The sequence below is a fragment of the Eumetopias jubatus genome, unplaced genomic scaffold (genome assembly GCF_037043125.1).
Source record: "Eumetopias jubatus isolate StellerSeaLion01/CBP00866 unplaced genomic scaffold, mEumJub1_p1.0 scaffold_5, whole genome shotgun sequence".
Taxonomy (NCBI): Eukaryota; Metazoa; Chordata; class Mammalia; order Carnivora; family Otariidae; genus Eumetopias; species Eumetopias jubatus.
In genome coordinates, this window is record NW_028274811.1 from 115,738,315 (window position 1) to 115,752,277 (window position 13,963).

General features: G+C 37.3%; 1 pseudogene; it reads right to left on the minus strand.

The window, feature by feature from the left end:
- Window positions 1-939: 939 nt before the first annotated feature.
- Window positions 940-2,149, minus strand: LOC114204834 (mitochondrial genome maintenance exonuclease 1 pseudogene; annotated as a pseudogene).
- Between the last annotated feature and the right edge of the window lie 11,814 nt (window positions 2,150-13,963).

Consider the following 13,963-nt stretch of genomic DNA (forward strand, 5'->3'; position numbering starts at 1 on the left):
GTGGACTTACTTCCTCCTTAACTCTTCATCACTTCCATGGCCCTCTATCTTCAAACTGCAAGTACCTTTAGTTTCCATGACACGTCTGTAACCTTGATTCTTTTTTTTTTTTTTTACTTTACTCACATGTTATATTTTATTTCTTATAATTAATGGCTAAGTAAAGAAAAAAACTAATTGTAGCACCTTACTATTTTAAGACCACAACTGTAACTTAAATGCTATCCCATTCCATAAAACAAGGAGCCTTCCCTCAAAGCTATAGTGGGCATTTATTTAAGTTTCCCGATCCCAGTGACAACTAGTACTTTTTATTACTTATCAAACACACAAAAATTACTGTTCCCCCTAGCTTAAGAATCTCACACATGATACTTTTTCTTTATGTACATGGTTCATTGACTCAAACCAGAACAGAGCTACTAAAATATCCATGATTATGAATCTCAGACTGGGGTCTGGCTACTCCTGGGGGTTATTTACTGGTATGCTAAGGGGGATTATCAACCATGTGAAAAAGCTCTATCTTTCCAGAGAGCAATGTTTACTTGAGGCTAAGGAATCACATTAAATATGAAAAAAATAAATTTTTTGAAATGTTAAATGGAAGTTTTTTTCCCCCAAGTGAAATATATAGAAAACCTCAACATATTAAAACCAGTTTTAGGAAACCATGTTGGCAGTAGGAGTTGGCCGATGCGATTTCTCCCACCACACACACCGTGGGGGCGTGTGACCCCTTCCCTCCTGGGGTACCCTGGGGAACTTCTTGCACACCAAGCCTCATGCCCTCCAATCTTAATTCAAGGACTGGGCGTCCTGCTTGGGATACAGAAAGTTCTACAGGGGAGTCCAAGAGCCACCAATGCTGTGTGAATCCTGCTTCCCTTTTCCAGGTAAATGATAGACCATCCTTACTCGTGTTTCTTTTATGTGCTCAAGTCCAACCCTTAAAATCTAAACTTTTCTGACTTTTTGATCTTTTTAGTTGTAATACATTTCAACAAATACTTCCACTTGGGTTATGTAGCTCTCAGATCCTGTGGCATCTCTACCGTAAACATCAATAGATCTTCCCAAACTGTGAGGAACTAGTGAATGTTCCCAGATATCATTCTGTCCCCTAATCTGGTTTCTGAATATTCTGGTTCTTTTCCTTCTTTGTATATTCTTCTAGTCGAAGAAGCCACTTGGCCCAGTACTGGGAACAGAGCTCAGTGTCCATGAAATGTGGGTGGGCAGGGGATCCATCTTTGTAGGCCACCACAATTAGGCCACACTGAACCTGAAAGCTATAGTTGACATCATTATTTATGGCACCAACATAGGCCACAACCTGCAGCGGGTTGTCAAATGTATTTCGAATGTAAGGTTTCGGTCTCTCTGATGTCTTCCAATCAATCACACACAGCTTGCCCTGATATTCAGCCACACAGTCCAGTAGACCTACATACTTTAAGGTCTCATGCTGAACAGCGCTTTCAAGAGCTCGCACTCCACTGACATCTTTCAGGATATGCTGGACACTTTCGATATATCCAGATTCGAGATTCTCATCTCTCTCTTTCAAGTCCCCTTGGGGTGCAAGTATGCTTTCCAAGGCTTTATGGAACCATTTCCCTTGTAAAAATATATTTGAAGAATATTCGGCAAAGCCATCCTCTCCCAGTTCCAGAATCATCCGCTGTTTCCACCTCTCCAAGTAGAAAATCTGTTCTGATGTCATGGTCTGCTGAAGGATCTTGGTCACACTTGGTATGGTATTTCTTTGCAAAGGGATTCTCAAAGGAATTGTAGGAGTGCTTGTTGCATTTGGTTTTACGCTTCTCTCTGGAATTAAGAGAGGACACCAGTTTCGTGGAGCTTTTGCTTCCTCATCTTGCTTTTGGGGCTTACACTTACTCACAGGTCCATAGAGTAAATTATCTTCCTCAAACAATGATTCTGGAGTCTGAGCAAGGCCTCTGGATGACAAGACAGATTGTACTAAATCAGAGTACTTTTCCTGGTCTACTTCTTTATAAGGGTTCACTTTTTTCTTCCGGCTACAAAAGTAAGAGGAAGTGGAAAAATCCACATGGGCGGTTGGTTCTAGAGAAAACCCCTTTGAACTTCTGAGCTGTCTGTAGATGGTCTGAAAAGCCTTCATTTTTAGATGCTTTCTCACTTCCCTCTAGGCTACTTGCAATGTTGAGGGCCTTTTATTTTTGCACTCCTCAGGAGCCACCAGACTTCACTCAACTGCCAGAGCGCCGTCAACCTCTCGGGACCCTGTAACCTTGATTCTATGAGACCTAATTTTAACTCAGGACATGGTCTTCTTCAGTTTGACACACTTACAAGACCACTCACAATGACAATTTTTTTTTTCTTAAGTTCTCTGCCAAGAATACACAATCTTTGATTCTGCAGGTAGCTTTTATTCTTTTCTGAAGTCAAGACCCTTCCTTTCTCAACCATTTTGCAATTCAACATTGAGTGCCTCCTATGAATCATGGTAACTCTTGTTTCAGTTGAAGTAATTTTGATTGTGCCGGTTAGATTAGAGTCTGTCCTTTTAGATGGAAACACATTTCAAATGTTTAACATCAAAAAGTCAAACACAGCCAATTTTGCCGTTAGGATTTATTTGACTGGCAGGTTAATGAGCTTTGTTTACACATCAAAAGAATGAAATCAGTGAAGATGGGAGAGCCTCAAAAGATTAGGAATTTAGGTTTTGCCAGGAATCTTAGTCTTAATCATTAAATCTTTTTCTGCTTCTACATCCTCTATTATGCTATTTAAGAAAGCAAAACTTTTATTCCTGGCTCACAAACTTTGGTCCATCTTATGGTCTTCTAGTATTTGTCTTTAAGTTTTTTGCATAATTCTCCTCCAGACTTCTTACCTCTCTTTCCCTCTTACATTTTTATAATTTCTAACATGACCCTTCACTTGGATTAAGTTGAGAATCTTGCAAAAACATCACTTTTGTCATTTATTCATTTACTTAACACATACCTACCATGTGCAAAATAATAGTCTAAGCACTGTGGTAGGAAACAGTATGTTACCTGGCTATCCTCTATGAGCTTGAAATCTCATTACTTAATATTATCTCCAGAGTCTTGCTATAGATGAAATCATATGAGATATATAAGCAGAGAATAGGGAAGTTTGGTCTGGTTAATGCCATTTAGTGTAATGAAAGAATATTTAGGCACATTTTCTTTAGATTCTCCGTATGAACCTTTATAAAAGTACAGTTATGTGGAAAGTAGTTTCTTCTATCAAAAACCTCTAGATCTAAAGGTAAATGAAGATGTTTCAAGGCTTAAATTCATGGAGCACTAACATTTTTCAAGTCTATAAAACCACACATCTTCACATGGTATAGTATGGTAATGTAGTTCATTTTCTTCTTAGAGTTGTGGCCCATGACATAGACGTAGAGGTAGCAGCTTTCACACAGTTATAAACGGAAACTCATCAGCCTTGCAAGTCTCTGAGTGCAGATGAGATCCCATTCAGGCAAATGCCCCCAAGTGTCCTCCTTTCACTGTTCCCACTTTTATAACCAGGTCTCTCAACTCATGAACTATTTCTTATGTCCCTGGGTTATGACTTCCACACCTGCACTGGGAGATCAGTGCTAGTTGCTGTTGGCCCCTGCTGTTTGAGGCCCGTGCTCTCCCTCACCACAAAATGGGCATAGATCCTTTTCCATTTCAACAACTTATGATGACTTCAGGCTTCATGTTGCCAGGTTTGCTTGGGACTCTGCCTTAAAATGAGGCGGCTGCTACCTCCCCTTAGACTGACATTCTCTTAGATGGAATCCCCAGAAGGCTTGCTTATGCCCCAGTGCATTACAAGATCCAGCCAGATTTACCTGTGGCCATTCTTCCTTCCCCAAACCCCCCAGGATGCATAGCTGGGTCCAGAGTAGCTGGGTCACAAAATGTTCAAACAAGTTACCACATTTATCCAGAAACACTATTTCCTCTTGACCTTTGGCTCTGTTTTTGAGTCTGGCTCAGAAATTTTTTCCACCATATTTCCTTGCAATTTGGCTTCTGTTCTTTTCCATTCTCTGCTTTCTCCTTCCCCAACTACCTAATTCCACATGACATATATGACTGAAACTCAGCTCCAGCCCTAGCACAAACTCCTTCCATATGTTTATATATATATTTTTAAGTATAAGATTTTAATAGTGATTATATTTGTATTTTAACAGCTGCATTGAGGTATAACCGATATACAATAAATTGTACATGTTTAAGTTGTTCAATTTGATGTCTTGGCATTACATATTTATATCTTAGTACACTTTTAAATAATATTAAAAGATTTTTAAAAATACATGCAGTTGTGTAGGGGTGTGTGTGTGCACTCACATTTGCATGCGTATCTGTGTGTCCTTCAACTAGAGGACACAGGGGAGGCACTCATAGAAGGCAAGCTAACTTGAGGACCCAGACAGAGGCTGAGGGTTAGTCTGGCAGACCCATATACCCATTTGAGCTATGAGACTTCCAGGAAAAGGACTACCCCTAGGGGAGGGTAAGGTGTAAAACACTGATCCAAGAAACAAGAGGTTTTTAAGGGGCAAGATTAATTTGAGTAAAACAGGGTGTCCGTTCTAAATCCTGGAATAGAGGGTAGATATTAAAAGGATTACAAAGCAAAATGGTAAAAATGGTACTAACATTCCAGTGATAGAGTAAAAGATAGTGAGACATTTTTGGCTAAGTTATAACATGAATGGAGTGGTAAATATTCTCATTTCAATAGAAACATTACTGGACCATGAACCAGAGGAGGAAATGACTATACGTTAGAAGCCACTGAAAGGGTTCAGAGTACACCCCCCAAAATATGCCACTTTGATGTAAGGACTATTTTGAGTGAAGGCAATAGAGAATAAACAGACACAAGAAAATCTCTCTGCCTTTTCCTTTCTACCAGGAAGGTCAGGACAATTCTTCATCACCAGGGACAACTCTAGACTCTTACCAGCCTGGAGAGGGCACCAGAGAAATCCGCATAACAAACCTTATCCACTAACTCTTAACTTTCATGAGTTTCCCCATATATTTATCTTTCCATTATTTGCTGCCCCAAAAGCCTAAACCACTTTTCCTTTGTCTTGTAATCTGTCTACAAAATTGTTGTTCTTTGTTAAGATGCTATATAATCCCCACATTCTAACCACCCCTTTGAGTTACCATCACTGATTTTCCCATATGTGTGCTTGATGGACATGTTAATAAACTTGTTTTGTTTTTCTTGTTAATCTGTTCTTTGTCCATATAATTCATAGGGCCCTAGCCATAACATCTAGGAGAGTAGAGGGAAAAGTTTTTTCCTTCCTCAAACCACTAAGCATGAACAAGTGATCAACACTAAGAGCAGGAGAAGACCACAATGACCAGGGCACCATGCCATGCAGTCCAGGTTGAAAGTTGGGACCATCATGGTAGTTAGTGGAGCCGAGGAAAAGGATGACAAGAGGGCACTTTTGCTGCTAATTGGTCTGTGCGAGATATACATTCCAGTAGCCCACAGAAGATCGGAAGGAAAGATTTAGGCCTGAGGTTCCTACACATCTCTAATTAGGACTTGAGTCAAAGAAATATTATTGTAATGCTATAAGCTAACTACTGAATGCCTCAGGCTGAGAATCTAAGATACAGACACATCTGCTTGGTACATTGTACATTACTGTGTATAAGTTGCCTTTCATTTTTTATTATAGTCTGTTTCCATCCCACCTCCCAAATTAGGGTTACTTTATATGCTCCTCTTACTGGGTCTCCATATTTGCAGCAAAGCAGCAGAACTTCCTGTATTTGTCATCTTTGGGTTGTAGGTTGCAGAGTGAATATGTGGATGAAGAAGATAAGTGACAAACATCAAGGGTGATCAGAAAAGATTAGATCAACCAGTTCCGGAGTCAGTTTCTGTACATTAATATATAACTTAATTTGAACCAAAACAAACACCAGCTGTTGCTATTTTACATGGCTAGAATATAAATGTATGTTCTATAAACTGGGGCAATAAGGAAATGTGCATATTTTTGACTAAAAAATAATCATTTGTTATTGCCATCCACAGTGAGAATTACAACAAGCCATTTAAAATAGTTTAAATAAGTTGTTTGGAATTTAAAGGAAAAGCCCTAAATTGTTGCCCTAAATTATTACAGAAATTAAAAATCCATATATACCAAAGAGACTACTCAGGATAGGGAGCTGAGAAGAGGGGAGTAAGATAACTACTGTATACCGAGTGCTAAGAATGCCTCATGTATTATTATTCCAAATTTATTTTATTTTGGCTTTTCATCACAACTTTATGGGCTCGTATTATGTTCTCTACTGTGTGAGTGAAGCTCATTCTTAGAAGGCCAAGGTCAGGACACTTGTCCAAACAAGTGCAGCAAGCAGGGCCAGAGTGGGCATGTGGACCCAAGTCTCCCTGATTCCAAAGTGCATTCTCTTTATTAGGTGGCCAATTATACTTTGAGATACAATATTTCAAAACTGCCTTATAAGGAAAGCATCAAATACATTTACCAGGTTGTTCATGCAGCTTATAAAATCTGAGTACATTTCAACTCAGGCAATACAAGGCATATAACTATGTTGAGTACTAGGCATGAGGGTCTTTCAAGGCCATATTGTCTCATAGGAAATACAAAACAAAAATAACCAATTATAATATAATCACAATCCCTTCCTGCCATCACCCTGTAAGTTTCAAAGACAAGAAAAACTAACTAATAAATATATCATAATCACAAAATACATCCATACAATGGAATACTTCTCAGCAGTAAAAAGGGAAAACACTGATATATAAGCAACATGGATAAATCACAAACACGTTATGTTGAATGAGAAAAGGCAGATACAAAAGGTAGGTTCTTTATGAATCCTCTGATATGACCTTCTGCAAAAAGCAAAACTAAATGGACAGGAATCAGATCCATTGAGAAGGCTGGGACGAGGAGAGAAAAGTGACTAAAATGAGCATGTGGAAACTTTTAGGGCAATAGAAACATTTTATATCCTGATTGTGGTGGTGGTTACATGCTTTTGTGCATTTTTCACAACCTGTAGAACTGCTGATTTGAAAGGGATAAACTACTGTATGTAAATATCTGAATCATCATGATTTAAAAACTTTTAAAATCCAAAGTAAAAAGAGAATATGTTTATAGAAAGAGAGATAGGTGGGGTAAAGTCTGGGCTACAGAAACGCCGTCTGGGGAAAGAGCTTTGGGGGAAGCAAACTTAGGAAGGAAACAAAATGCCAATGTCTATGCCACAATGTCTAGGAAAGGAAAGAAGAGAGACTAATTCTTCATATTTAATTAGATCTTTAAAAGGCACTTTCAGTGTAAGCACATTTGCCTGACTTGACCTTAAAAATTGATTAAAAAGACTGGTTGTTTCCTTTTATAGTCAGTGGGAGTAACACTTAAACATAATGCAAATGCCTCATTGGAGAAGTGGGTAGCCCTAGGATGTCTGAGCAGTCTCTTCCTTTCTTATTTCTATCAGTTCAGGATGCCTTCCTGACAATGCCATCATATACAATTCCATCAACATTTCTGGGAAAATCTTGTGTTCATTTTCATTTTTGCCTCAGCTAACTTCTGAATTCTGTGCAGCAAGAAAAGTTATTCTCTTCATGCTAAGTAAGTCTGGTCACATTCAATCCAGCACGTGTTTACAGAGTACCTCTTGTGGCTAAGTACTGCACAGAAAGCAGACGCAGAGCAAAATGGAAGTACAAAGCATCCTGCCCTCAGGAAGCTGACAGGAGGCTTGTAGGGTAAGGCGTACTCAGGCAACAAGGGCCCCTGCTTGGACTTTGCCTGTGCAGGTCTGGAGGACCGAAGCGAGAATTCACTGGGAGTCAGTCCGCATTCAGTTTGAGGAGCTTTATAATTGGAGTTACCCTAATGGAGGAGCTGGATAAAACAAGGTCTGGCATCTGAAAAGAGGACAACTTTGATTACAGAAAAGTGTCTGTCCTGGCTTTTGTTGGTGGGTTAAGATAGAAAGCGTGTCTTTTTTTTTTTTTTTTTTTTTAAGGATTGGGACCACAAGGGTATCAGAGAGAAATATAGGTAGAAGGAAGGTATTCTCATCCCCATTTTAGAAGAGAAGACAGCACAGTACCTTTGTATTGAGGATGCCATCAGCAAAAGATGCCACTGGCAAGAACTAGAAAAAGAAAATGGCAGACACCACTTGATAACCAAGAAGCTGTGCTCATGAACATAAGAGAGCCCTCTGGGAATTCCAGAAAGAATTGGAGGGGGTATATTTTTAAGGGCCGAGAATAGGTAGACTGCAGGTCAAAGAAAAAAGGGTTGGATACATCCAAGGATATTTGTAACCATTAATGTGAGCCCAGTTTTATCTTCAGAAGGGCCTGGAATAGGTATAGATGGGTAAATGTGTATGTATAAAACTAAAATGTCATTTAGTGCCATATGGACTGGGACAGACTGTAGGAATTTAGAGAAGAGAGAAATCATAGTGTGCCATTCAGTAGGACTTCCTTAAGAAAGAGAGACTGGAGCTTGAGAGTCAACGCATTTAACTCAAAACTCTGCCAAAAGCATTTTCCAAAGAATTGTCAGAAAAAATTACCCTCAGATAAAAACCATCTTTTGATATCTCTTTAGGGGAATGGTGACTGCTCCTCAGTTTTCAGGTATAAAATTACTTGCATACAGTAGATACTTAATAAATGTCTGTTAAATGAATATTTTTATAAATGAATAAAGTCTTAAATATTTTAAAATAATATTATGGTTTTAGAATTTTAAATGTTAGATGAGCCTTATAAAGATGCTATATAGATTCATGACATGAGGAACATGTGTTAAATCATTCTGAAAAATATTTTTAATTTTTCCTTTGTACTTCCATAGAGTTTTGGAGTTGAAAAGGCTTTCAGAGATCCTTCTTGGTCTGAAGTTCCCTTCATATAAGAATAAACTTGATAGTAATCATGTTGATTATATCTGAAATACCATTTCGGTGGACATTATGAGTTTAATCACTTACTACCAAATCCCACCCAACTCATCTCTAGTACATGTGCTGCCGAAGCGAGCACTCACCCAACTCATCTCTTCCTTCTGTTATAGACGCTGGAAGTTAAATATTCTATTTTCCTTGCAATGTGGAATGGTCATGTAACACCATTATGCAAGGTATAAGTGGAAGTCTGCTGGGAGGAAGGAATTCTCGGAAATGTTTTACAATTCTGATTTTTTTAAAAAGAAGGATTGGCTTTCTACCTAACTTCTTCAAGCTTGGGACACAGATCTCATTCTGGAAGAGGTAACAAACTGGCTTGTGACAAAGGCCAGCAAAAAGGCCAAGAGAATCAGGATTTCTAAGAACTGACCATTATATCTAAGATCTTAAATAAGTGGTACTAATTTCTTGACCTATGGCAGTGCCATACATGAGCTAATATAGTCTTTGTAAAACACATTCTTTCATTTTATAAACTCTCATAATTCTATCAAGAACTCACTTGTCACTATGAAAAAAGATTGTTAGATGCAAAATGCATCATAGCTGTGTTGTATTTTATGTTTGCACTGTCATTATGTTGTCTTGATTTTTAAAATAGTTTATCATATAGTAATGATCTTAATATCTTAATCTCCAATTTTGTTGATTTTTTTTGGATAAGTTAAAACACTTGTCTGAGAGTCTTGACAGTTGGTAGAAGGAAAATAGATTGACAGACATTAACTTGAGAGGCAATTTTGGATATTAAAATAATATGGAGACAGAAAAACTAAACTAAGTGTTACTTTGCACAAGAAGTAGTAAGTTTATGGGATGTAATACTCTAAGATAAAATTAATAGGTTAAAGAAGATTTAGATAAACGGACTAACACTTTGGTTAATACAGAGCTAATATTAGAATTTGAGATACAAGGGCATGCTTTCAAACAATTAGTGCTTCTCAAGAGCAGAGCAGAATTTCCAGCTGGAGTAGTGAAAACCTCACTCTTGGAAGAGCCTGAAATAGGCTGGGTCAGACTATCAGGGATGTTGTAGAGAAATTTCCAGTACTGGATGACTTTTAAATTGCCTTCAAATCTATGAGTTTATGACTAATGACCATATTATATGTTCATAGTTTTCCTCCCAAAGCGATACAGATAAATAAAACTTTACTCAGATTATCAATTCTTGCATTCATTCAATAATAAACAAATATTTTCTGAGTACCTACTATGCACCAGTTATTACAAAGATAGATGTGTGTTCTTTTGCATCTCTGTGTTTTCATTTCTCTTCCCATGACTTCTGAAATTCTTGCTGTTGGGGGAAATGATTTTGGAACCAGATAGAAATTGGTTTTTATTTCAACATTACCACTTACTAGCTTTATAACCTTGAAATAGCCCCTTAACTCCTGTGAGTCTCAGTTACATCACCTGTAAAACAAAAATAAATAATAGTATCACCACAGTGTTAGTGATAAGATGAAATAAGATGTTAGAAAATTGCCTGGCATGTGAGATGTAGGCAATAAATGTTGATTTTCTTCCCTTTTTTCCTCTGCTTGTAGAAAAATGGGAGACTTCACCCAGCCCCATCAGTTCCATTCAAAACTACCTGCTTCACATGTGCCAATTCTTATAGCTCTTACAGAATACAAATGACTCTTCATTTAAACATACAATCTTCATTCATGAAGATATGGTCCATCTTAAAAGGTGAAAAACTGCTGTGCTGTCAAATAATACACTAATTGGAATCTTTGCCGAATTACCCACCTTATAATGATGAGGTATGCAGAATGGGTAGGAATGAAAGAAGGGTTTGAAAAGTGAATGAAAAGGATAGCAGATGGTACTTGGGTGCTAATAGAATATAAAAGTCTGAGAGTAAAGGAAGGAAGAAAATAGAAAATGAGAGACTCAGCATGTGAAACTAAAGAGCCCTGGGCATTTCATCGAGGACGGTTAGAGTCTCCAGCATGGCTAATTTCCAGCTCCACTAATTATAGTCTGATGACCAATTCTGGATACTATCCTTTATTTACCAGGTTGAGGCATTTCCACTCTTGCTTTTGGAATGCCATTTGGGATTGTGGTATCTAAATGAATTCCTGCCACACATGCTCGGTTGAAAGATACTACAAAAATAAAAAAAAAAAAATAGCTGAGCAAAGTGGAAGCTAAAGACCAAACCTGCAGATGTTTCAATGCTGCTTTTATTAATTCAAGCCGTTCTTGCCAGTCAAGTACTAACTGGGGCACCGGCACATGACCAAACTGCATTCATCTGTGAAGTGGCTGGCAGCCTGGGTGCCTACAGACAATGGTGCTTGTTCTATTATTCCTGCCATAAGGGAGGAATTGGACCATTGTAACTAGAATTTGTGCAGGTCAGGGACCCTACACACTAATTTAAGACTCAACTCTCAGAGTGGAATGACTCCATGATTCTGCTCTAATCCACACAGAAAGTTTCATTTCAGCCACCACCGAGTCCTTGAAAATCTGCAAGACATCAAATTCAACTCAAGTATAAACCTGGATTTCTGTGTACTGCAGAATTCCAGGGATCTCCTTCTTTCTCACAAAATTAGACTCTTCCCAAGTCTGGAATTGTACACATCTTAAAGTTCATTTTGTCTGATATTCATACAGCCACCTCCAGCTTTCTTATGGTACCTCTTGGCATGACATATTTTTTCCCCCATCATTTTCCTTTCAACTGATTTGTGCCTTTGAATCTAAAGTCTGTCTCTTCTAGAGGGCATATAAATGGACCTTATTCTTTTATCAGACTGACAATCTCTGCTTTTTGATTTGAGTGTTTAGACCATTTACCTTTAACATAATTATTGATATGGTTGGAGTAACATTAGCTATGTTGCTATGTGTTTTCTATATGCCTTGTGTTTTGTTTGTTCCTCTGTTTCCCCTTCACTGTCTTCATTTGTTTGTAATTCTTGTAAGGTAATGGTGACAGCTCTTGTTTCTGGCAAAAATTCTTTTTCAAGGATTGTTAATAAAATAACCCAGTTGATTTTGCATAATCAGTAGGGCCACACTAGCTATTATACTTAGTGAGACTACCTTTCCCATCTTTCTGTATCCACTCCTTGGTGTCTGGCCCATCTCACCCCTGTTTGAAGAAGTAGGTAAAAGTAATTATTTGACATCTGGACTATGGAGAATTCTAGTATGGCATATATATGTTTGTATAATAATTATTAACTTAGAGAGAATGTGAGAGGGATAATTTTCTTCTTGTTGTCAGCTCCAGAGTGAGGGAAAGAATTGATGGCTATCACCATTTTAATATGAACAAAAAATTAAAAAGAGAATGTAAGATTTTTAGAAGGTACAGGGTAACATGTTCTCTGTGATATCAAGCATATCAAAGTAGAAATATGTAAAAAATAAGCATGGATGCCCAGAATAAGGACAATAGGATGTTAGGAATTTCTGGTGTTATGACTCTTTTTAAATTATTTTTCTGTTTATCAGATTTCCTACAATATGTATATATTCCCTTTTACCCTAATTCTTTCCTGATTTAAAAATGGATACTCATTTATTTAAAAACAAGTCAAATAATATAACTATTCTAAAGAAGAAAATACAAGTCACCCCTAGTCCTCATTGAACACTTCTCTTTGGTGAACATTCTTCCTGACATCAGCCTGTGGATTATTACATTAATTGTATAAAAGTGAAAAAAGACACCACAAAGGACAGGAAAGCGAATGTTATGCCTATGCCCTAGGCCTTACAAATAATAAGTTCTGATGTATGCCATTTATTTTATAGCGAATATATCCAGATTTTTTCCTAGTACCTCCACTGTGTATTCTCATCCTGGGCGAAGAGTGAGGTGGCAGAAAAACTACTTATCTCACAGTGAGAGAAAAGACAGGGCATTGGAGACATGTGCTGACACAAATTAGTACAAGACCTTGTAAATAACCTCTTTATAAGTCAGCCCATTTCTTCTGTGAAAGTACCTCAGTCATCCTACAGCCTGGGTTGAGGATGAAAACAGTGACAAGAGGAACATGTGTAATTACTACTAAAACTCCTTCCTGTATTTTCTTCCAGTCCTTATATATTAAATAACTATATTTCTTTGAATTATAGATTAAATAAAGAAAATAACTCTTTTTTTTCATTTCTTAGTATTTTTTTGTTTCTCACCATGTGGTCCAATCTATTGTTATACAACAGATAATTTATTATTAAAACATCCCATTAGAAGAAGGTATGTAGTAATACGGATTCTGTGGCTTTTGTGTCAAGTTTGCAAAAGACTAATCACATTGCTATATTGTGTACAGGAAACACCACAGACACACTTAATTTGCTTTTGTTTTTTCCTTTTAGACCATCAAAGTGAAAACCTACAAAGGAGCTAAAAAAAAAAAGCTGGAGTTTTGGAAGAAATACTAATCTTGGATAAAATTTATGTACTTAAAATCACAACAATCACATTCTTCTTTGAATCATTTAAAAAAATTCATAGATAAGACAGGATGCTCCTTTACCTTGACGTAAGATGCACAGCTGATGCACAAGATAAGAAAGAATTATACTAAAAATACCAAACCTCTGACCTCAAATCACTGTACGGGATGTACCATATATTGGATATTCAAAATACTCTTTTACTCTCTCAGCTATTTCTAATTCTGTCACTTTAATGACTGTTACCTGATAACTGATTTTTAAAAATGGGTTTAAGTTAGGCATCTAATAAATTACTAGAGTCAACAAAGGTTGTGCTTCTTTGTTCTTGAGGAGATGAAAACAATTTCTTCTAATGAGTTTGTCCAATAAAAGTCTTACAGAAATGCACATACCCTTAACTTATTCATTTTAATGAGTTTATTCTGAGGTAAATAAAAAAAATACACAATACAATATACCTGATG